The sequence below is a fragment of the Geotrypetes seraphini genome, chromosome 1, assembly GCF_902459505.1.
Source record: "Geotrypetes seraphini chromosome 1, aGeoSer1.1, whole genome shotgun sequence".
Classification (NCBI taxonomy): domain Eukaryota; kingdom Metazoa; phylum Chordata; class Amphibia; order Gymnophiona; family Dermophiidae; genus Geotrypetes; species Geotrypetes seraphini.
In genome coordinates this window covers 314,500,837-314,523,332 of record NC_047084.1, presented here as the reverse complement: position 1 = coordinate 314,523,332, position 22,496 = coordinate 314,500,837, and the positions used below count along the sequence as shown (strand labels likewise).

At 42.2% G+C, this 22,496-nt stretch overlaps 1 protein-coding gene across 10 annotated transcripts in view; it reads left to right on the top strand.

Moving 5' to 3' along the window:
• The window catches only part of SGMS2 (sphingomyelin synthase 2), a 221,479-nt gene that overhangs the window by 48,018 nt on the left and 150,965 nt on the right, over positions 1–22,496 (top strand). Inside the window, exon 1 of one of the 10 annotated variants that reach the window (XM_033956411.1) lies at positions 20,558–20,596. The exons of the other annotated variants lie outside the window; for them this stretch is intronic. The gene's annotated coding sequence lies outside the window, so the exon portion shown is untranslated. Of the gene's footprint in view, positions 1–20,557; positions 20,597–22,496 lie in introns of those variants that run through there. 10 annotated transcript variants of the gene reach the window in all.

The following is a 22,496-nucleotide window of genomic DNA, read 5'->3' as shown; positions in this document are numbered from 1 at the left end:
TGGCAAAACAACGTGACAAGGCAATAGTTGTAACCCAGGGATCTCAAAGTCCCTCCTTGAGGGCCGGAATCCAGTTGGGTTTTCAGGATTTCCCCAATGAATATGCATGAGATCTATGTGCATGCGCTGCTTTCAATGCATATTCATTGGGGAAATCCTGAAAACCCGACTGGATTGCGGCCCTCAAGGAGGGACTTTGAGATCCCTGTTGTAACCAGAAAGACGCTGGGCTGCATAGAGAGGCGTAACCAGCAAAAGTTATAACTGCAGAAGTTGTTGGCAAGTATTGTGTTCAATACCTGAAACAATTCAAAGGAAGTTGACAAAAATGGTATCAAAGATATATGAGAAGTGACTGGGAGACCTGAATGTGTTTACCCTAGAGCAATTCCGGTCCTCGAGAGCTGGAGCCAAGTCAGGTTTTCAGGATATCCACAATAAATATGCAAGAGATAGATTTGCATCTCAAGGAGGCAGTGCATGCAAATCTATCTCATACATATTCATTGTGGATATCCTGAAAACCTGACCTGGCCCTGGCTCTTGAGGACTGTAATTGCTTACCCCTGCCCTAGAGAAAAGGAGAGATAGGGGAGATATGACATCGACATTTAAGTGCTTGAAAGGTATTATTATACAAAGTCGAACTAGAGGACATGAGTTGAGGTTGCAGGATTGTAGACTTAGGAGTAACAACAGGAATGTCCTCCTGGTAGAGGAGGTGGAGACAAAAACAGTGTCGGAATTCAAAAATGTGTGGAATAAACACAGATAATTCTTAAACAAAAAGAAGATGGAATAAAAACATGGCTGTTGAGGTGTTGTGATGGGCAAGAGTGGTGCTTAATCGGTAGTAGTTGGGAGCTAAGATCAAATGGCAAAAGACAGATAATGGGTCACCCTTACATATTTTACATCACGCTAATATAAATGAGGGCGCTGTGCATCTCAAAGGGGAAGAGAAGGCATCTAGAAATTTAGCAATATTGTTGGCTTTAAACATATGTTGTTCCAATACTATGACATATTTAACTGCCTAGATGTAGATGGCATGATGGCAAATTGCCAACCAGAGTTTAATCATAATTGATCTATTATTAGCTGTAGTTATTATGGGAAATGGTAAGTGGGTCTCTTAGATGCAGCTTGGATATAAATTTATTTGTATTGGACTTGTGGGAAGTTTTAGTTTATTCTTTGATCTTCTTATATCATTGTCTAACTGGTTTCCAGTACCTGCATATATAACACAAAACAAGCATCCAGTAATAAACATATACACAAATTACAATACTATGACATATAAGCAGAAATGTTATATAATATTTCTGCTATTGTCACCCACCGGACATGCCAGACAACCCTGTTGCCCTGAAACAAAGTCCTGAGATATCTCAGAAGGGCTGTAGAGTCATATACACCTAGAAAAGGCCACAATCCTTGCAAGCATGAAGACCTTTTTCCCTTTAGCTCCCATAGGCACGTAAGGAGGAAGGGGAAGACATTGAACCAGGAAGAGGATTACACTCGTGGGGGTTGGGGACAGAGCCGGCCCTCGAATATGGAAAATTCACAAATAACTTTTGAGCTGACTCTGACCCACCCCCGCCTCCCTTCTGCATCCCGGATATTACCTGGTGGTTTAACGGTGACGGTGGGCGATCTTCCTACACTCCTGCCCCGTGCAGAGCCGTCGTCAAAAATGGCTGCGGGGCAGGAGTGTAGGAAAATCGCTCCTGCCCCACGTCACCACCAGGTAAGGTCGATTCACTAGGGAGCGGGGTCTCAGCACCAAATAACGCAAATAGTCGAAACCGCGGGTGCCAAAACCCAGTGGCCACAGGGAGCCCTAAAGCATAGCAGGTGTTCCCTCAGCCTAGAAGTGCAGGGCGGAGCACAAAGAGGGGAGAAGCACTCAGACTTCAAGGGCCTAAAAGGTTCACTGCCAGAGGCCATAGAAGAAATAGAATGCAGTTACCTGGAGAGTCTGAACCCTAAGCAGGAGTTTAGTTTAGAGGAGCCCATGGAACTCGGAGTAGAAACAGATTTCCAGAATGCCCAAACTGAGAGCATGGAAGTTTCCTGAGAAAAAGGCAAGTGAGAGGGTTTTTTTGTTCACCTCTGTTAAGCTAAGGAACCGCTATAGTTTTTCTTGAAATTGTGTTTGTTTTTTTGTGGTTTGAAGAAACTACTGCAATTGTTTTGGAACTGTTTGGTTTTCAAACTTGAAGGAATCGATACTGCTGCCATTTGAGACTGCTTGTCCTGCCAGCTAAAGGGACTGTTGGAACTGTTTGTGGTTTTTTTCCCCTTTTTGGAATTTACTGGACACTTTGAACTGTTTTTTCATTTTTTTATATTTGTTTTGTTTGGGGAGCTAAGTGCTCCAGGTCACTGCCTAAGAGTGGTGTGCACATAGGGTTACCAAATTTTACGTATATAAAATCTGGACTCCTAGACCGGCCCCAGGCATGCTCCAGCCTCGCCCCTAGCCCCAATCCCTCATCCTGCTCGTCTTGGTCAGGATGTGACATGATGATGTCACATGCATGCATGCGTGTGCATGAAGTTACCGCATGCGTGGATGCCACTTCCGATGCAATTTGCTTTTCAAAAAGAGGGCATGTCCGGGTAAATCTGGAAGTCTGGTAAATTGCGCACAGCCTTTCAGCCATTTGCAAGGCGAAAGAAAGGACTGCTCTGGACTGACTATTTTGGGAGTTAAGAAAGTTTTGAGAGTATTCTGACATTGATTGTTTTGTTTTTGAAAAGGGCTGAGAATAAAAGCCAGTATTTTGAAAAGCCACCAGAACTCAAGGGTGTCAGTGAGTTTCTTTAAAACTGAGTTTTGTTTTCCAGAGACCACCAGCAGCCTCTTCGGTTAAGAAGGGCTTATCTATATTGCCACCGACCAGCTCCTGGACATTACTGCCTGGGGTCGCTTGGTGACACTATATAATATTTCTGCTTATGTGTCATGGTATTGTAATCTGTGTGTATGTTTATTACTGGATGTTTGTTTATTTATTTTAAAAATTTCTATACTGTTTTAAAACTAAACAATTTAAATAATTTAGATACATACTTTTAAGCATAATTTGTTTTGTGTTACCGTAGCATGATTATACATATGCTCCAGTTTCTTATAGTAGATAGTGGTGTATATCACTCTGATTTGGTTTTGAAATATAAGGCATAAAACAAATGATAACTCTTGTTTGCCAACAGTTGATACTCAGAAGGGAACTGGGAAGCTTTGGAGTAAAGCCAGATATGATTTGACTAATGGACTTTTTTCACTCGGTTTCTCGAGGCAACACAGGGAGGAGAGCTGACTAAGACTACATGCCTAGCCACGTTCATTCAAGAGCCAGGCAAAGGCTGGACTGTGAAGTATTTTTTTCCCTGCCTGTCTAAAGATAATTTGTGTTTCCATGGTAGAGCTGTTCCTAGTTCTCTTTCAGGTCAGAGAGGAAAAAATTTCTAGCTTTAAAACAGGAGATTAATTTATCAGGGGGCTGAGTTTGTTTTTGAATTTTTCTGCAAGTTCCTAATCAGATAACCATGGAGAGAGCCTTGAGTTCTTGGACCCTGATCAGTTAGCAGACTTCGTAAAGGATAAAGTCAGCCAAGACTGCCTTCCCAGTAATAACATAACATAACTTTATTCTTCTATACCGCCAACAATCAAATGACTTCTAGGCTGTTTACACAGAAGAGAAACTGGACAATCAGTGAAGTACAAAATGTTACCTAGAGTATAGACGATATAAGATTTTTGTTAAGAATAAAACTTCAATTAAGAAATAAATTTATCAAATAGTTCAGTCTTAATCTCTTTTCGAAATGCGCTGTAAGATTGCATGGTTCCACTGATATAATTACCCAACCAGGACTGTTGTTTACTTGCTTGAAATGCTAGCATCCTATCCAAAAAAGACCTGTATCTACAGCCAGTGATCAATCAACTCCTACAGCCAAGAAATCAATCAAATCCTATCTCTTTGACAAATTCCTCAGCCCCCCCCCCCCCCGCCTTGTAACCCTGCCTTGTATCTCCGACATACCTCCGGATTCCCTGACCACTCCCTACTCGCTAAGCTATGCTGACTGACTTATTTGTAACATCACTGTATATGTACAGTCTCTTACTCTGGAAAATGGTGGGAAAGAAACTCAACGGCAACACAAGGAAGATGGAGTCCGTAGAAAAAGCCTGGCCCCTACTCAAGGGCACTGTGCACGAAGCACAGAACCTGTGCATCCCCAAGTTCAGGAAAGGGTGCAAAAAAAAATAGAACAAAAAACCCAGTGTGGATAACAAATGCAGTGAAAAAGGCGATAAGTGACAAGAAAGCATCGTTCAAAAAATGGAAAAAGGACCAAACAAAGGACAACCAAATAGAGCACAAAGAACACCAAAGGGAGTGTCACCGAGTGGTTAGGAAAGCAAAAAGAGAATACGAAGAGAGACTGGCGGGGGAAGCAACAAACTTCAAATCATTCTTCAGGTACGTTAAGGGAAAGCAACCCGCAAGGAGGAAGTGGGACCCTTGGATGATGGAGGCAGAAAGGGAGTGGTAAAAGAGGAAAAAGAGATAGCTGACAAGTTAAATGAGTTCTTCACGTCAGTCTTCACGAGGGAAGACACAACCAACATTCCGGAGCCCGAAGAGATCGTATATGGAGATCAAGAAGATAAGCTGGTCCAACTAGAGGTAAGCCAAGAGGATGTCCTCAGGCAGATAGACAGGCTAAAGAGCGACAAATCGCCAGGTCCAGACGGCATTCACCCTAGGGTACTCAAGGAACTAAGGAACGAAATAGCAGAGCCACTTCGACAAATATACAACCTATCCTTAAAAACTGGAAAGATCCCGGAGGACTGGAAAATAGCAAATGTCACGCCCATCTTCAAGAAGGGTTCAAGGGGTGACCCAGGAAACTACAGGCTGGTGAGCTTGACCTCGGTCCCGGGAAAGATGATAGAAGCGCTGATTAAGGACAACATCTGTGAATACATCGAAAACAATGGACAGCTAAAGCCGAGTCAGCATGGCTTCTGCAAGGGAAGGTCATGCCTCACAAACTTATTGTACTTCTTTGAGGGGGTAAAAAGTCAGGTGGATAAAGGGGAATCCATAGACATCATTTACCTTGACTTCCAAAAAGCCTTCGACAAGGTACCACACGAAAGACTGCTTAAGAAGCTATGGAACCACGGGGTGCAAGGGGAGGTCCACAGATGGATCAAAAACTGGCTGGCAGACAGGAAACAGAGGGTTGAAGTAAAGGGTCATTACTCAGACTGGCAATGGGTCACGAGTGGAGTTCCGCAGGGCTCGGTGCTGGGACCGCTCCTGTTCAATATATTCATTAATGACCTGGAGGCGGGAACAAATTGTGAGTTCATTTGCAGATGACACCAAACTATACAGCAGGGTTAAAACCACGGAAGACTGCGAAGATCTCCAAAAGGATCTAACGACACTGGAGGAGTGGGCCAAAAAGTGGCAAATGAGCTTCAACATAGGGAAATGCAAGGTCATGCATGTAGGGAAAAAGAACCCAATGTTCACTTACAAAATGGGGGGATCACTACTAGGGGTTAGTAACCTTGAAAGAGACCTGGGAGTTATGGTAGACACAACATTGAAGGCGTCGGCACAGTGCGCCACAGCCTCAAGGAAAGCAAACAAAATGTTGGGTATCATTAAAAAGGGTATCACGACCAGGACGAAGGAGGTCATCCAGCCACTGTATCGTGCAATGGTGTGCCCGCATCTGGAGTACTGTATCCAGTGCTGGTTGCCGCACCTCAAGAAGGACATGGCAGTGGTTGAGGGAGTCCAGAGAAGAGCAACTAAGCTGATAAAGGGTATGGAAAATCTCTCATATACTGACAGATTGAAACAGCTAGGGCTGTTCTCCCTGGAGAAGCGGAAACTTAGAGGAGACATGATAGAAACCTTCAAGATCCTGAAGGGCATAGAAAAAGTAGACAGGGACAGATTTTTCAAATTATGGGGAACCACAAGTACAAGGGGGCACTCGGAGAAATTGAAAGGGGATAGGTTTAGAACAAACGCTAGGAAGTTCTTTTTCACCCAGAGGGTGGTGGATACATGGAACGCGCTTCCGGAAGCTGTTGTAAGCAGGAGCACGTTACAGAGCTTCAAAAAAGGTTTGGACAGGTTCCTAGAGGACAAAGGGATTGAGGGGTATAGATAGGAGTAGACGTAGGTTATAGGGATAGGAGTAGAGGTAGGTTATAGAAATAGTCAGGGACCACTGCTCAGGCAATGGCCCTGATGGGCCGCCGCGGGAGCAGGCCGCTGGGCGAGATGGACCTCTGGTCTGCCTCAGCGGAGGCAGCTTCTTATGTTCTTATGTTCTTAACCACTCTGAACTGTTATGGTACTGCGGTATACAAAAATAAAGTTATTACTATTATTAAATAAATTGCAATTCCTGGTTCTTCTATACCGCCATAATCAGATGACTTCTAGGCAGTTCACAACAAAGAGAGCTGGACAATCAGTGAATTACAATAAGCAAATTATTAAAATACAACATTTCACACAAGAGTGTACATAATAGCAGTCTTAGAGTTAGTGAAACTTCTGTTTAGGAGAAAAATTTATTAAACAATGCAGTTTTTATTTCTTTCCTAAAGGCGCCGTAGGTCAGTCTAGCTCTATTAATGTAGTTACTTAACCAAGATTGCTGTTTCACTTGCTTGGTACATAAGAGTCCTATCCAAAAAGGATTTGTATTTACAGCCAGTAATGCTTAGGTATGCAAATAGATTACAGTTTCTGGTTATCCTTGTAGGACTATACAACACGAAATGAGATAGAAGGTAGGTGGGAGCTAGTCCCCAAACCAGCTTGAAACAAACGCAAGAAAACGTAAACATTATTTGTGCCTCCATTGGTAACCAGTGCAGCAATCTGTAGTAGGGAGTAACATGGTCACTTTTTTTCAATCCAAATATCAAGCAGACAGCCGTGTTCTGAACAATTCTTAATTTCCTCACTGCTTTTTTTAGGTATGCCCAAATAGACGATGTTAGATGGCACCAAAGATTGCACCAGTAATCTAAATGATAAAGGGTCAAAGTATTTTTTAATGGTCTTTAATTGCTATAGTGTAAAAAAGCACTTCTTTACCACTATATTTGTGTGTTCAACCATAGAACTGGCTCCTATACACCCTACCAGTTATACTGACCCGCCCAGACCTCCCAGAAGTTCCCAGACAAGAGGGAAGCAATGTGGTTGAGGAAACCACCAAACCTAGTTGTTAAGGCTTACTTAAATCAAGTAACAACCAGATGCAAGTTTGACCATTGTTCAAGGTCAGTGGTTCTCAACCAGTGTGCTAGGATGCATCGATGTGCCGCCAAAAGCTGGGAGGTAAGCCATCAAAAACATGCATAGACAACAAGTCGGTGCTTTTCTTAAGAACTATGTGTGCTTGCAAGCTGGTAAGAGGGGAAAGCCAGGGAGTCAGATATTGGAAATTCATGTAGCTGGTCCCTATTTCTACTTCCCCACTACTCTCAGTGATCACAGCAGCTGCCGGCCCCAATTGGAAATGTTGCATGTCTTTGGACTCTTCCTTCCTCCCCCTACCACTCCACTGGTGACTAACTGGATCTTGTTCCTACCGACACTGTCATATGCAAGAGATAGAATGGAATTGTCCAAACTAGAATGATGTGCACTAACAAAAGTGTCCTCCAACTCATCTGATAGTGTAAAAACCTTTATTCATTCAATAGCACAAAAGTTCATCCAACAACTCAATGACTCAACATGTACACGTTTCGGCCAACGGGCCTGCCTCAGGAGTCTTAAGAGCCTCCAACGCCAATGAAAACTGGCATGGTGTCAACTAACAAAGGTGTTGCCAAACTATGACAAAGACAAATAAGGAAAAAACAAGCAGAAAATGCTTGTGACGATTTCTGGAAACCAAGCCAGGTACCGGCGTACTACTGACACTGTCACCATAATTGCTTCTACCAGCCTGGCTGGAAAGGCAGTATTTTGATCCCTCCTGTGTGACCATGATCACCATTGATAACGTGAGGTCCCTTCCTTCTCTGTGGCCATAATCACTGCCATTTCTGGCTGCTGAGCAGGAGATGACTTGAGGAAATATCCCTGCTACTACTATTAAGAGCTCTGATTATTGGGCGAATAGGGAGAGCTTTAAAAGGAAAACTGGTGAAGAGGGAGGTATTGAAAGAGGAAATAGGGGATAAGCATGGAGTGTAGAAGTCTAGGAGGTTGAGAAAGAGGATGATTCTGGGGAACATGAGAGTGATGAGCCCGGTGCAATGTTATTGGCACAGGAGGTAAAAACTAGGGGTGGTAAGTGCCTCTCCCCCAGAAAAATGGCTTTCAGCATTAAGATTAGGTAGGGAGCTGGAGATGAGGGAAATAGGGATTCAGGGATTAGTTGAGGACTCATGGATTGGGTACTTGGCAACTGAATGAAGACTTGGGAGTTATGGGAGTGGGAATTCAGAAAATGAATGGTAGTGAGAGCGAGCAAGTGAGTGTGAGAATGAGTGAGATAGGTATGAGAGAAAAGAACAGTAAGGTGAGATGAAGTGATGTGAAAGATTTAGAGGTGCTGAAAAAGGGCTAAGAGACAGAGGAAAGGGACAGCTCAGAATGAGAGAAGGTGGGACATGGAGGAATTCTGGGTGGAGGTAAGAAAGGGGAGGAGGAAAACTGGGTGGTGGTAAGAAAGGGGAGGAGGTGAGTGACAGACGGCCATTTTACAACTGCAATAAAAATGGCCTGAGTGCATTTGAAGCATAAGGATATGCAAAGGTCACTTTCTACCGAAGCTTAGTAAAAGGACCCCTTGATTTGCTTTACTTATATAATTGCTGATATATTTTATTTTAACTCTAGATTTATTTTGTTATGCTTTATGCTTTATTTTATTTCATTTATATAAATTTTCAACATACTCGTCACTATGATTGTAGGTAACCTGTGCCATACTTAAGAGGAGATGTCTTAGCATGTAGTTTAGTTTAGCTGATTGATTTATGTTTGATATAACGCTCAATATCTAATCTAATCTGAATTTCTGTATAGCACGTATCTAGAATATGTTCAAAGCGATTGACAAGTGAAACAGAGAACATAGAAACATGATGGCAGAGGCCCATATATTATAATTTGTTTATTCTTTTGTACACCTCCATGAACTGAAAGGCATATGTGCGGTATAAAAATAAAGAATTAGGTTATGTTATACATTATAATGGAGAATTACAGTGACAGTGACCTTTTGATTACAATTTTTTTAAAGGCTTATAATAATGCATAGGGATAGTTTTGGCATACAGGTTTTAATTTTGAAAGGATTTCCATGGTGTATTTATAGTGTCTGAGATAATTTGTTGGTGTGGTACTAATAATGTTTTTCTTGGGATAGCAGCAGTGATTACGTTGTGGGTTATCGAGGTCTGTCATAAAGATGAGTTTTCAGATTTTTTCAAGATCTGAGGTAGTTCAGTTCACTCCTAATTTAAGAAATAACTCAATAAATTGGTAACAAGTAAAGACATGTAAAGCAGCTTCTGAAGATGGTTAAGCCTCTACGTGCAGGGGAGTTTCCATGGTTAGATCAAGGGAGTGAATATCCTCGTGGAGACTTGATTTGAAAATCTGTATGCGTACTTTTCCCTGTGTGCTCTTCCCTGGCCAGAAAAAAACACAGTCCTTTTCGTATCCACAGATTATACAGGATGGATTTGGTTTGGTTTGGTTTTTTTTAATATAATTTAGCAACAGGTATAACACCTAATCAAAAAATATTAACGTAATTACAAGAGATCCAGCATGGAAATCATGCATCACAGCAAAATTTTTAAAAGGCGAACTTAATTTTAAAACCCTGTGGACTTCGGCAGTGATTTTCAAGTGTACTCCTAATGTGAATGGAAATGAATATGCATGAGATCTATTTGCATACAATAGAAGCACTGCGTGCAAATAGATCTCATGCAAATTCATTGAGAAAATCTGACTAGATTGCGGCCCTCAAGGACCCACATTGGGCAACCCTGTTCTAAAATCTTGTCATCATTTTATTGGCTTGTTCTTTAAAATCATGTCATTCTGAGCATATTTTAGTTGATTCTCGGTAGATTATTTTTCAGGCTTTTATTATGAAAACCACTGTAATGAAGATATTTTTTGTCTGTTGGTTTTTGGAATGGTGTAATAAACCTGTATCTTGTTTTCTTAATTAGGATATCGAAATAAGGAATCTCTTGAAAGATATACTGCATTTTAAATGTGAGGTTCTCATTTCTGGTGTTTAACCAAAAATGAAATTCATTGAATCTATCTAGACTTCACATCCAAAGTAGAAAAATTCCATCAATGTAGTGCTGCTTATAAAACCTGATTTCCTTACTAAAAGGATGTTCTTTGAAGTTTTTTTTCAAAATAAATAACAAAGTTTAGTAATATTGGGTGCCCTGGAGGTTCCCATGGCAGTGCCTGTAATTTGATGGAAAAAATATTTTGAAAACAAAAATAGTTCTTAACATGAAGAGAGGATAAAGTAATTCTGTGGTGAATAGTTCTGTCCCTAAGTGAGTTTTTATATGATGGTTAATGCCTCGGTCTGCGGAATGTTTGTGTATAGGGAATCTATATCTACAGAGAATAGTTAAGCTCTGGAATGCATTGCCAGAGGTTGTGGTAAGAATGGATAGCGTATCTGGTTTTAAGAAAGGTTTGGACAATTTCCTGGAGGAAAAGTCCATAGTCTGTTATTAAGACATGGGGGAAGCCATTACTTGCCCTGGATCAGTAGCGTGGAATGTTGCTACTCTTTGGGTTTTGGCCACCATGAGAACGGGCTACTGGGCTTGTTGGACCATTGGTCTTACCCAGTAAGGCTATTCGTATGTTCTACATAAGAACATAAGAATCGCCTTCACCGGATCAGACCAAGGTCCATCTAGTCCGACGATCCGCACACGCGGAGGCCCATTTAGGTTCTCCTTTTTGGAGACCCGGTTTTCCCGTATCCCTCAATATGATCTGCAAGAAGGTGTGCATCCAACATGCGTTTGAAACCCAGCACAGTATTTTCTGCCACCACCTCCTCCTGGAGAGCATTCCAAGCGCCCACCACTCTTTGTGTGAAACAGAACTTCCTGACATTTGTCCTGAACCTGCTGCCATTCAGTTTTAAGCTATGACCTCTTGTCCGCGTCACATCTGAAAATGTCAGTAATGCTGCTTCCTGGTCAATTTGATCAAATCCCTTTAATATTTTAAAAGTCTCTATTAGATCCCCACGCAGTCTTCTCTTTTCTAGGGTGAACAGTCCCAGTTTTCCGAGGCGTTCCATGTAGCTTAAATTCTCCATGCCTTTGACTAGTTTCGTAGCTCGCCTCTGTACCCTCTCCAACAGAATTTTGTCCTTCTTAAGGTATGGAGACCAGTGTTGGACACAGTATTCTAAGTGTGGTCTGACCATTGTTCTGTAAAGTGGCATTATAACATCTTGCGACCTACTCGTGATCCCCTTCTTAATCATGCCTAACATCCTATTTGCTTTCTTCGCCGCCGCCGCACATTGAGCCGATGGTTTTAGGGTTCTGTCTATCAGCACCCCCAAATCCCTTTCCTGTTCGCATTTGGCTAATGTCACCCCCGACATCTTATATTCATGTTCTTTGTTTTTCTTTCCCAGATGCATCACCTTGCATTTGTCTATGTTAAAACTCATCTGCCACTTTATCGCCCACGTTTCCAGCTGATTTAGATCTTTCTGAAGATCCTCACAGTCCCATTGAGAGCCAACCGCCCGACATAGTTTCGTATCATCCGCAAACTTGATTATATTACAGGTTGTTTCTTCTTCCATGTCATTTATAAAAATATTGAACAAAATGGGACCAAGAACCGAGCCCTGGGGCACGCCGCTGGTCACCTTTTCCCATTCCAAGAATTTCCCATTTATGGTTACCCTCTGCGTTCTGTTCTCTAACCAATTTCCGATCCATCCGTGCACTTCTCCTCCTATTCCATGACTTAATAGTTTACTCATAAGCCTTGCGTGCGGAACCTTGTCAAACGCTTTTTGGAAATCCAAGTAAATTATGTCCACTGGATCTCCACTATCTATTTGCTTGTTAACCTTCTCAAAAAATTGAAGTAAATTTGTCAAACATGACCTTCCTTTCCTGAAGCCGTGTTGACTATCTCTCATTAGGTTGTGCTTATCCAAGTGTTGTACAATGGGTTCCTTAATTAGTGTTTCGATTATCTTCCCAGGAACCGATGCGAGACTCACCGGTCTGTAGTTTCCTGGTTCACCTCTTGATCCTTTTTTGAAAATTGGGATGACATTTGCTATCCTCCAGTCATCTGGTACTTGCCCGGTTCCAATTGACATGTTCTTATTTATTTATATATTAAATTTTCTGTATCATTTTCCCAGGGGAGCTCAGAACAGTGTACGTGAATTTATTCAGTTACTCGAGCATTTGTCCCTGTCTATCCTAGTAGGTTCACAATCTATCTAATGTACTTGGGATAATGGGGGGGGGGGTTAAGTGACTTGCCCAGGGTCACAAGGAGCATCGTGGGTTTGAACCTACAACCTCAGCTGTAGCTTTAACCACTGCACCATCAAAACTGTCTGTGTCCAAAAGGTTAATCATACTGGTAGAGTCAGGATTCTATCCATAGTACAAAGGGTCTTAGAACACAACAGAATTAGAAAGTGGTTCTTAAATAGACCCATTTCTACTATGCTGCTACTTATCATTTCTGTAGTGGTACTAGACATATATTGAGGGACATTAAAAACAAAACAAAACCATCTAAGTCTAACTTGGACATTTCCAGTGATTGCCCAAAGTTGGGGGAAGAAAAATGGCCATTTTCGAACAGCAAACTACTATATATATATATATTTTTTTTGTTTTTTGTTTTTTTTTTTAATCATCTACTTAGATGTCTTGGCCACCTGGATGTCTTAACTTTATACCCCATTTTTGATGAGAAAAATATCCATGTTGAAAATGTTCTTATCCTGACCATTTGGATGTGGATGGAGCCAGCATAGTAATGGATTGGCCACACAGACTTCCCGATAGAGCCAGGGTCTCTTTTCCCTGGAGAAGAGGAGACTTAGAGGGGATATGATAGAGACTTACAGGATCATGAAGGGTATAGAGAGAGTAGAGAGGGACAGATTCTTCAAACTTTCAGAAAATAAAAAAACAAGAGGGCATTCGGAAAAGTTGAAAGGGGACAGATTCAAAACGAATCCTAGGAAGTTCTTCTTTACCCAACGTGTGGTGGACACCTGGAATGCGCTTCCAGAGGACGTTATAGGGCAGAGTACGGTACTGGGGTTTAAGAAAGGATTGGACAATTTCCTGCTAGAAAAGGGGATAGAGGAGTATAGATAGAGGTTTACTGCACAGGTCCTGGAACTATTGGGCCGCCGCGTGAGTGGACTGATGGGCGCGATGGACCTCAGGTCTGACCCAGCAGAGGCAATGCTTATGTTCTTAGAGAGGGCAGTGCTGTGAATGTCACATAAAGGGTGACAGCTGTATATCTTACCATAACCCCTTATAATTTAGGGTGATCCCGCCATCCCCCCCAAAAAAAACCAAACAAACCACCTATTAAACCCTCCTGTGTACCACCCCAGTGCACTTATGGCTGCAGTTGGCACCTATATGCAGTATAATAGGGTATGAGTGGTCTCACACGTTCTACTATAAATGTAGTGGTTAGAGTGGCTTTTGGGTCTGTGTTCTCCTCTCTATGGTTCATTGGCCCACCCATAATGCTACTTAAGACACCTATGTACAGCTCTACTAGGCTTTCTCATACCAGATTCTGCTGTTTTAGAGATGGGTATGTACCTTTTTGTTCTCATTTCTGTGTGGTGGAAGGGGGTCTTTGAGCACTGTGGGGGTGTCTTACCTTGATGCATGCAGTAGTCATCTGGTCAGTTTTGGGCACCTTTGTGACACTTAGACCCTTCTAAAAAAGGTCTAGTTCCAAACGTATAAGTTCCATCCAGGATGTCTTGCAAAATGTTTGATTATCGCTGCAAGATATCCATGTCTAACCCACCCTTGAGACTGCCCAAATCCCACCCATAACATGCCTCCACCATGCCCATCTCATGCTCTGAATGTACAGAGGCTGGAATTCCTCGCTAGATGTACTGAAAGACGGTTTTGATTATCAGCATTTGGATGTCTTGGCGATTAGGACGTCCAAGTGCCAATTTAGAATGCTTTATGGACATCTGTTTTTTTGATTATGAATCTGATTACTTCTGGCAGAGTTGCCTGAGGTGCCTGAGCCAATCAGGGCCTTAGGCCCCTCCCCGTGCATCATATGATGCACGGGTTGGGGGGGGCCTAAGGCCTGCATTGCGCAGACAGTGGCCGGAGGAGCAGGAGGGTGTGACTGGGCACCCCTCTTGGTTTCAACTTAAAGGTATGGGGGGGGGGCCGGCAGCAGGAGGGAGTGGGCATCAATCCTGCCATATTTAAAAGTTTGGTGCGAGGGGGCCGATGGCAGGAGGGAGTAGGCATCCCTCCTACTATATTTAAAAGTTCAGCGTCAGGGGAGCGTCTGGTGGCAGGAGGGAGTGGGCATCCCTCCTGCCATTTGTGGGTCACCATGTGTCGTGTCGGGGGGGGGGTGCGCGTGTGTTTGTCGGGGGTTGTTGGGGGAGGGCTGGTGGTGGGGATTAAAAACTTTTTATTATGGGACGGATTTTTGCTTGTGTAATACATGCAAAATATCTTTGCCATTAAAAAAAAAACCCAGCAGACCTGTTATCAACAGGTCTATAGCAGTCTGGTTTTTAGGATTGTAAAACCCAATGGAAAATAGCCAAGCAATATAATTGAATAAATCACTTGGTTATTTTGCATGGGGTTTTACTAATTTGCATGACTGGATTGGAAAATGGGCAATTGAGGGGGAAAACACGCGGTGGGCCATTTTGTGAATCAGGTCGGTTAGCAGTGATCGTTGACTTTAGTGAATCAGGGTCAAAGTGGTTCTGTGATAATGGTTGAATGGTCTTATTTACAGTTTACAATACTCAAAAAACAAGGAATGGAGGGATAAATAAACAAGCAGCAAAAAAAAAAAAAAAATCACTCCATTAAAGACAAACTGTTATGTGCCCAGAATGATTATAACAAGCGAAAGAAAAGGCCTCAGATTATCGGAGAGGTGTACTCGCACTCTTCCACCCAAGCATCATATTTAAATCATTTTTGTTGATTTACAGAGAGTAAAAATGCAAGATACACAACACATATGCAAATAACTCCAAGGAAACAACAATAACTAACCCACCCATTCCCACCCCTACAAGAATTTGTAGTTCCGTTCCTTTTCTGTCGCTTGGAAAATATATTTAATCCCAAGTCGTATACCCAGTTTAATCATTTCGATGGTGATAGGAACGTGTAAATCCTGTGTCCACTTACGAGCAAGTTCCACATAATCCTGCTGTTTCCTCTAAATACTTATGATGAAATCTCTGCGGGATTGGAACCTGAGCTGTGGGACATAATGCTTCCGACATCTTTTCCTGTATCTCTTCATTCAACACAGCAGGTGATAAAGCCACCAGGTAATGATGCAGCTATCTATAAGCATACCAATCAGTAGCTGGTATCCGATATGTCCTTTGTAACTGTTCAAATCCAAGTGGTGCTCCCTCAGATGATACCACCTGTGACACATAATGAAGTCCATGGCATGCCCATGTGGTAAAAGTCATTTGAAGCAAGCTTGGACAAAAGTTACCATTTCCCAATAGAGGTTTGCAAGGTGTGGTATATGGGGAGATGTGTAAGAGTTTGCAAAGTCTTTTCCATGTTAATCACATAGCTGGTAAGAATAAATCATTCTGTAGGTGAGGTAAGTCTGGAAGTTTCTTAGCATGAAACAAATAACTAAGATAAGGGCTATGGGTAATACATTCTACCTCGGGTACTGAGAAATGTACTGTTACAAAACCAATCATTAATGTGTCTGAGTTGACAAGCTATATTAAATCTGGAAATACTCAGTAAACCCAAATCTCCCTAATCTTTAGGTAGCATCAAAATGGGCATGGGTATACGACTACATCTGCCCCGCCACAAGAAAGCAGACAGGGAAGTTACATGTTGAGCAGCATGGTAGTTGGTCAACATTAGGGGAAGCATTTGCAATAAATAAAGCCACTGAGGCACCACCATCATATTTTAAAGGGCTATGTGTCCCAATAAAGAAAGTGGGTAATCCCGCCAGGCCCACAATTTAGCCGCTGTATTATCCAATAAAGGAAGCACGTTCAACTTATACAATGTTGTCATGTCCTGTGGAATTTTAACCCCCTACATATACCAAATACTGATTTGCCCACTGTAAAAGGAATGTCCCCACCTACCTGTCTTGAATTGATGGATCTGTGGGACGCACCAGGGACTTCTGCATATTCAGAGTCAGCCCAGAATAAATATGAAATTCATCTAGAATTTCCAATGCCCTTAAGGATCATTGAGGGTTCCCCAGAGTGAGTAAAAGATCATCTGCAAAGGCCAACACAGAGTTGGGAGTTACCCTTCAGCAAGCCCTCAAGTTCATCATCCTGTTGTAAAGTGTGAAGAAGTGGATATAGGTACAGTATGAACAATAGAGGCGATAACGAGCAGCCTTGTCTCGTGCCCCTGCCAATGGGGAATTTATCCGTAAACACCCCATTGATTAATACCTAGGCCATAGGTTCCCTATATAAAGTCCCAGTGATCCCTAAATATTGTAGCAAGTGAAATAAGTAATGCCAATTAACCTTATCAAAGGCTTTAGCAGCATCAAGCCCTACCAAGAGACCAGGTTGACCACTGCTCTGTGCCCAGGAATAAGCCATAAGCACCCTTTGAACGTTAATGACTGAGTGACGTGTCTTCACAAACCCCGCTTGTTCAGGAGTCACTAAAGTGGGTAAAATGGGTGCCAAATGCTCTGCCAGCATACGAGCAAAAATTTTTATATCTACATTAAGGAATGATATTGGTCGATATGGCTCTGTCTGTTTTCGGCTTAGCTGGTTTTGGGATCGGGGATATCAAGGCTTCATTGGCCTATCGTGGCAATGTGCATTTTTTCTGTATGTTCTCATAATATGCCAAAAGGGGACCCACGATGGAAAGGGACAATATTTAATAAAACTCAGGTGAGTATCCATCCAGCCCCGGTACCTTGCAAGCTCTTTCAGACTTTATTGCCTTCAGCACTTCCTGTAACCTTAAAGGTCTATTCAAAAGAGCCATTTGAGCAGTCATTCATTTCAGCACACCAGCATCTTCTAAATAGTCTGATAACATCAGGACCGTTATAAGTATCTGAGGCCGCATAAAAAGTTTTAAAATATTGATAAAAACAAGTAGAAATGTCCACCTGTTTAGTCATATGCTGGCCTTCTCCATCCCGTAAAGCCGAAATATACCTTGACCCTTGCCAATTTTTTGTGATGGAAGCAAGCAACTTTCCTTCCTTCTTACCATATTTGTAATAATGAAATTTTCAATAAAACAAAGACTTTTTCGTCCATTCGTGTATCAAGGCATTAAGGGCGTCTGCGCTGCCAAATATGCTTCCACCCAAGCATCATAGGCAAAAAAACTTTCTCACGTGGTAAGTATTAGCAGGTAGGAGCTTAACAAAAAATAGTCAAATGGAATACTGTTGTGGAAAAGCCACTATTAGCAAAAAAGCACAGCTGGGCCAACGATAGTTTTGTGGCCAAACGCCACTGCCTCAGGGCCTTGACAAAACACCAGGCTATCCTACAATGACAAATATAAATAGGAAATTATTTTCGCTCCCCCGCAAAATGTAGAAAAAAAAGTAGGAAAACTTTCCTTTACTCTCTATTTGCAGGTCAAAACCACTGCATGCAACCACAAGTTGAAAGGCACTGGCAAGCGGCTTAAGAAGAACGCAAACGCCTGTCAGGTGCAAACGTCACGTGACAGGTTCAATGAGCTTGAGGCTGGCCAATCAGGGCAGGTCTGAGAAAATCATTCATTAAAAAGGAAGTATAGTAATGTCAAGGAATTGTGTAATGTTGGAATGCATAGGCAAACCGCATGCTAGAGAACTGCAAGAATTAGAGCACATTCTTAATAAAAATAAAACCAGTCAATGCTGGCATTCAATCTATGGGGTTGGATGGCACAAAGATTAAAAATCCAATATTGCTCCCTTTATTGTAGCAAAAGCCGTCTGTCACCCTTCCAATCCCCCACCCCACCCCCGTGGACTAGTTGGAATATGATCTAAAACCAAGCATTGAAGTTGAAAAAAAATAATGATTATATAGACTGCATTGCTGTACTAGGGGAGCAGAATCCACTCCACTATGCAGCACACTCCTATGCTCATTGAGAGTGAGACACAAACATAGTGGGCGTGAAGTTTGGCCCACATATAAGAGATTTCAAGGACAAATGATGCAATAAATGACATAATCAGATTCACATGTTTTCTGATATCTTAACCAGTACTGTATCCTATCTCTCAGGTTGACAAATTCCGTACATCTAGGCATAATGTCACAGTTAATGCACCTGCTACACAGACCATGATTTCCCACATCCCGAGAGTCCCTCCTGCTGTGTCGTGGCATTGCAGGACTTAACATTTGCTTGAGATTCAAAGTTCTTTTGTAAGCAAACATGATCCTGTGTTGAGAAATCGCGGGCAACATCTTGACTATGTCCCAGTGTCTCTGAATACTTCTCCTAATGTGATGGACTTTAGAGTCATAGCTCAATACGCAAGTAACAGTATCTTTATCTACTTGAGAAGGTGTTGAATCCAGTAACAGATAGTTGCAATTAGCATACAATGCTCGCTTGAAAGCCTTGCGAATAACCGAAGTAGGGTACCCTTTCTCCTCAACATGTCGGTTCTGAGAATTTATTTCTGCTGTCTACATTTGCCACTGTAAGAGTATAGAAGGAAATGTGAGGGGAGGAGGGTACGCTTTATAAGATTAAAAATTTTAATTGCGATTAATCAACATGCAGCTCTCATTTTTATATTTTGTGTCTTTTTTAAAATTGATTAATACATGGGTTTCTTTGCTTGCATTTTGTTTGACAGAGGGTTTTGACCCCTAATATAGGCATATTTTTTGCCAAAACATGCCCCCTCTTCTACGAAACCGCACTAGCAGTTTCTAGAATGGGGAGCCGTGCTTAATGGTTCGCACTGCTCCCAACGCTCATAGGAACTCAATGAGCATCGGGAGCAGCGCGGGCCATACAGCGCGGATCCCCCATGCTAGGAACTGCTAGCGCGGTTTCGTAGAAGAGGGAGATGGTGTCATGTCAGATCTCTCATATCTGTTTTTGTGGATTTGTGCAATAAACTTGTTACCTGGCTACTCTCCTGGCTCCTGTTGGAAGTCCATTCAACCCTACTTTTTTCACTAAAGCAAAATAGATGCAAGCTAGTTTGAAAGGCGTTATGGACCAGATTCTGTAAACGGCACCGTTATCAACAGCTACTTAAAAAAAACCAGCCGCCAGTCACATTTCAATTGTGCAATGGCGCCGTTTACAGAATCATGGCTTTCATCAAAGGTAGGCACCAGAAACATAGGGCTCCTTTTATCAAGGCGCGCTACGGGGATTAGCGTGTCAGACATTTCATCACGTGCTAATCCCCGCAGCAGCCTAAAATCCTAACGCCTCGTCAATGAAGGCATTAGGTATTAGCGCGGCAGGCGGTTTAACACGCGGTATTCCACCTTTGATGAGAATCATGTCTGCAGAGGCGCCTTAGAATGCCTAAGGTCGTTTCCTTCGTTAACCATGCCTACTTCAGCTTTAGGAATTCGAAAGGCACCTCCGTAGATGTGATGAAGGCACCTACATTTTTGTTTTAAAAGGATTCTTAATTTGCTTTTAAATTACTTTACCTATTGTTGTGGGCCTATAGCCCATAGAAGGTACACATGACAACCTTTTTAAGAAGACTAACTTCAGAATCAGAAAGTTTCATAGTTGACAAATTAATGATGGAGATATCTATCTATTTTGTTCAGCAAATTTTTTTTAACATTTTTGCTGCCTCCTACAAGTTTTTAAAAAGTTTTATTATGGTTTTTGTTGATCCTAATGCTCTTTCATAGTAATTTTGTTTGTTCTTAGTCAGCTGCTTCACATTACTAAATACTAAATAACTTTTGTCACACCCTTTTCATTGCAGGCCATCATAATCCCACCTATAATTTTTAAAAATTTCTTTAGAAATAATTTTTTTCTTAATATAAGTATGATGTTGCGGGTTACTTGTTGGGTAAAGTTTGCTTATATCGAGCAAGAGATAATCTGCTTTTTCTGTTTTATCAGATTGGTAATATTTATTTTATTGCAATTTAAGGTGATGTATGTTGATAAAGTGCTGTATGTTTATTTTTATAGTGCATGTGATTCAAATCAGATACATTTTGCTTTTCAATTGTTCTACGGTTGGCTGTATTCCACCAGGTTTGGGTTTCTTTTATATATTTCACATTGTCATTCATTCTACCTCAAAATATTACAATATATGTTTTATATATATTTTAGGTTTTTTTTATATGCTTGTTATCCTTTTTCATTTACCTCTTTTCATGTTTATTGGATTTTTGAGATGATTGGTTCATTTACCCCCTCTTTTGGTTCATTGACCCCCTCTTTTATTAACGTGTAGTGCGGGTTTTAGCGCCAGCAGCAGCGGTAACTGCTCCAATGCTCATAGAATTCCTATAATCGTCTGAGTAGTTACTGCCACGCCGGCGTTAAAACCCATGCTACGTGTTAGTAATAGAAGGAGTTAGTGTTATTTATTATCATATCCATTTTTTATATTGCCTTATCCGTGAATGTCTTGTAATTTACTACGAGTGTCCTTTTGTAACCTGTTCTGAGCTCCCAGGAGAGCGGGATAGAAATCAAAGTAAATAAATAAATAAATCCTTTATCGCAGGGGTGCCCACACTTTTGGGCTTGCAAGCTACTTTTAAAATGACCAAGTCAAAATGATCTACCAACAATAAAATTTAAAAAAACACAAAACACTGCGCAGAGAAAATGTTAATTATCATTTATAGTCTGGTTTTTTTTTCAGAAATCAAGGCAGATGACTTTATGCAATGTCACTTCAGTAACAACTATACAAAAATAGACAAATACCCCCTCCCTTTTTACTAAATCGCGATAGCGGGTTTTAGCGCAGGGAGCTGTGCTGAATGCCCTGCGCTGCTCTCAATGCTCAAAGGCTCCCTGCGCTAAAAACCGCTATTGCGGTTTAGTAAAAGGGGGCCATAGTGCAAAATATAGACAGCAGATATAAATCCTCAAAACGGCCACATTTTGATCACTAAATTGAAAATAAAATCATTTTTCCTACCTTTGTTGTCTGATCATTATTCAAATCTTGTTGGTCCCAGGCTCTGGTTGTCTTCTGATAACTTGCTTGCGCAGGGTCTCCTTTCTTCTTTCTCCGTGCTAACCATCCATCTTCTATCTCTGTCCTCCTCTTCCGTTTCCCTTCCCTCCCCTGGACGTCTGGCATCTTTCCTTTTTTTCGTCTCCATCCATATATCCACCTTTTCTCAACTACCCTTTCATCCAGCATCTCTCCCTCCTTCCCACCACCCCAGGGTCCACCATCTCTCCCTTTTTTTCCATATTCCCCTCCTATCCAGTATCTCAATCCCCCTCCCACACACACCATCCCTTGTGTCCAACTTCTCTCCCTTTCTGTTCCTTCCCTCCCTAAATCCTGTTGTCCACCATCTCTTTCCCACTCCTGTTTTTAGACCCATTATTTCTTCCCCCCAAAGTCCGGCATATGCACGTCTCTTTGAAACCCCCTTCCCTCCCTCCCTTCTACACCAGGGCCCTCCTCCCCCAAAGGCCTGCCCCCCTGAAGGCCTGCACCATCCCCCCTGAAGGCCTGCACTACCCCCCTGAAGGTCTGCACCCCACCCCTGAAGGCCTTCCTGTCCCCCCTGAAATCCTGCTTGTCCCCTCTGAAGTCCTGCACCCCGATCCTGCTATAGGGGCGAGGGGGGAGGGTCAATCACTGAATTGGGAGGCCGATTTTTGGGGGGAGGGTTTAAATCGTATTGATTCACCCAATGTGAATCGATTCGAATCGGGAAGCACTAAGTCCTCAGCTCTTACCACAACAGGCGCTTCTGTCTTCTGTAGTGCCCTAAGCTCCATCCCCTGCCGACCTTCTAAGCCCGCCCTGTCAGCACTCTGATTGGCCAGCGTTCTTCAAGAGGCGGATTAATTGGGCGCCAGTCAGGAGGGGAAAAAAAAGAGAAGGGAAACCGCGTGACTCTGCGATCGGGTTGCCTGAGCGATCGACCGGTTGATTGCGATCAATATATTGGGC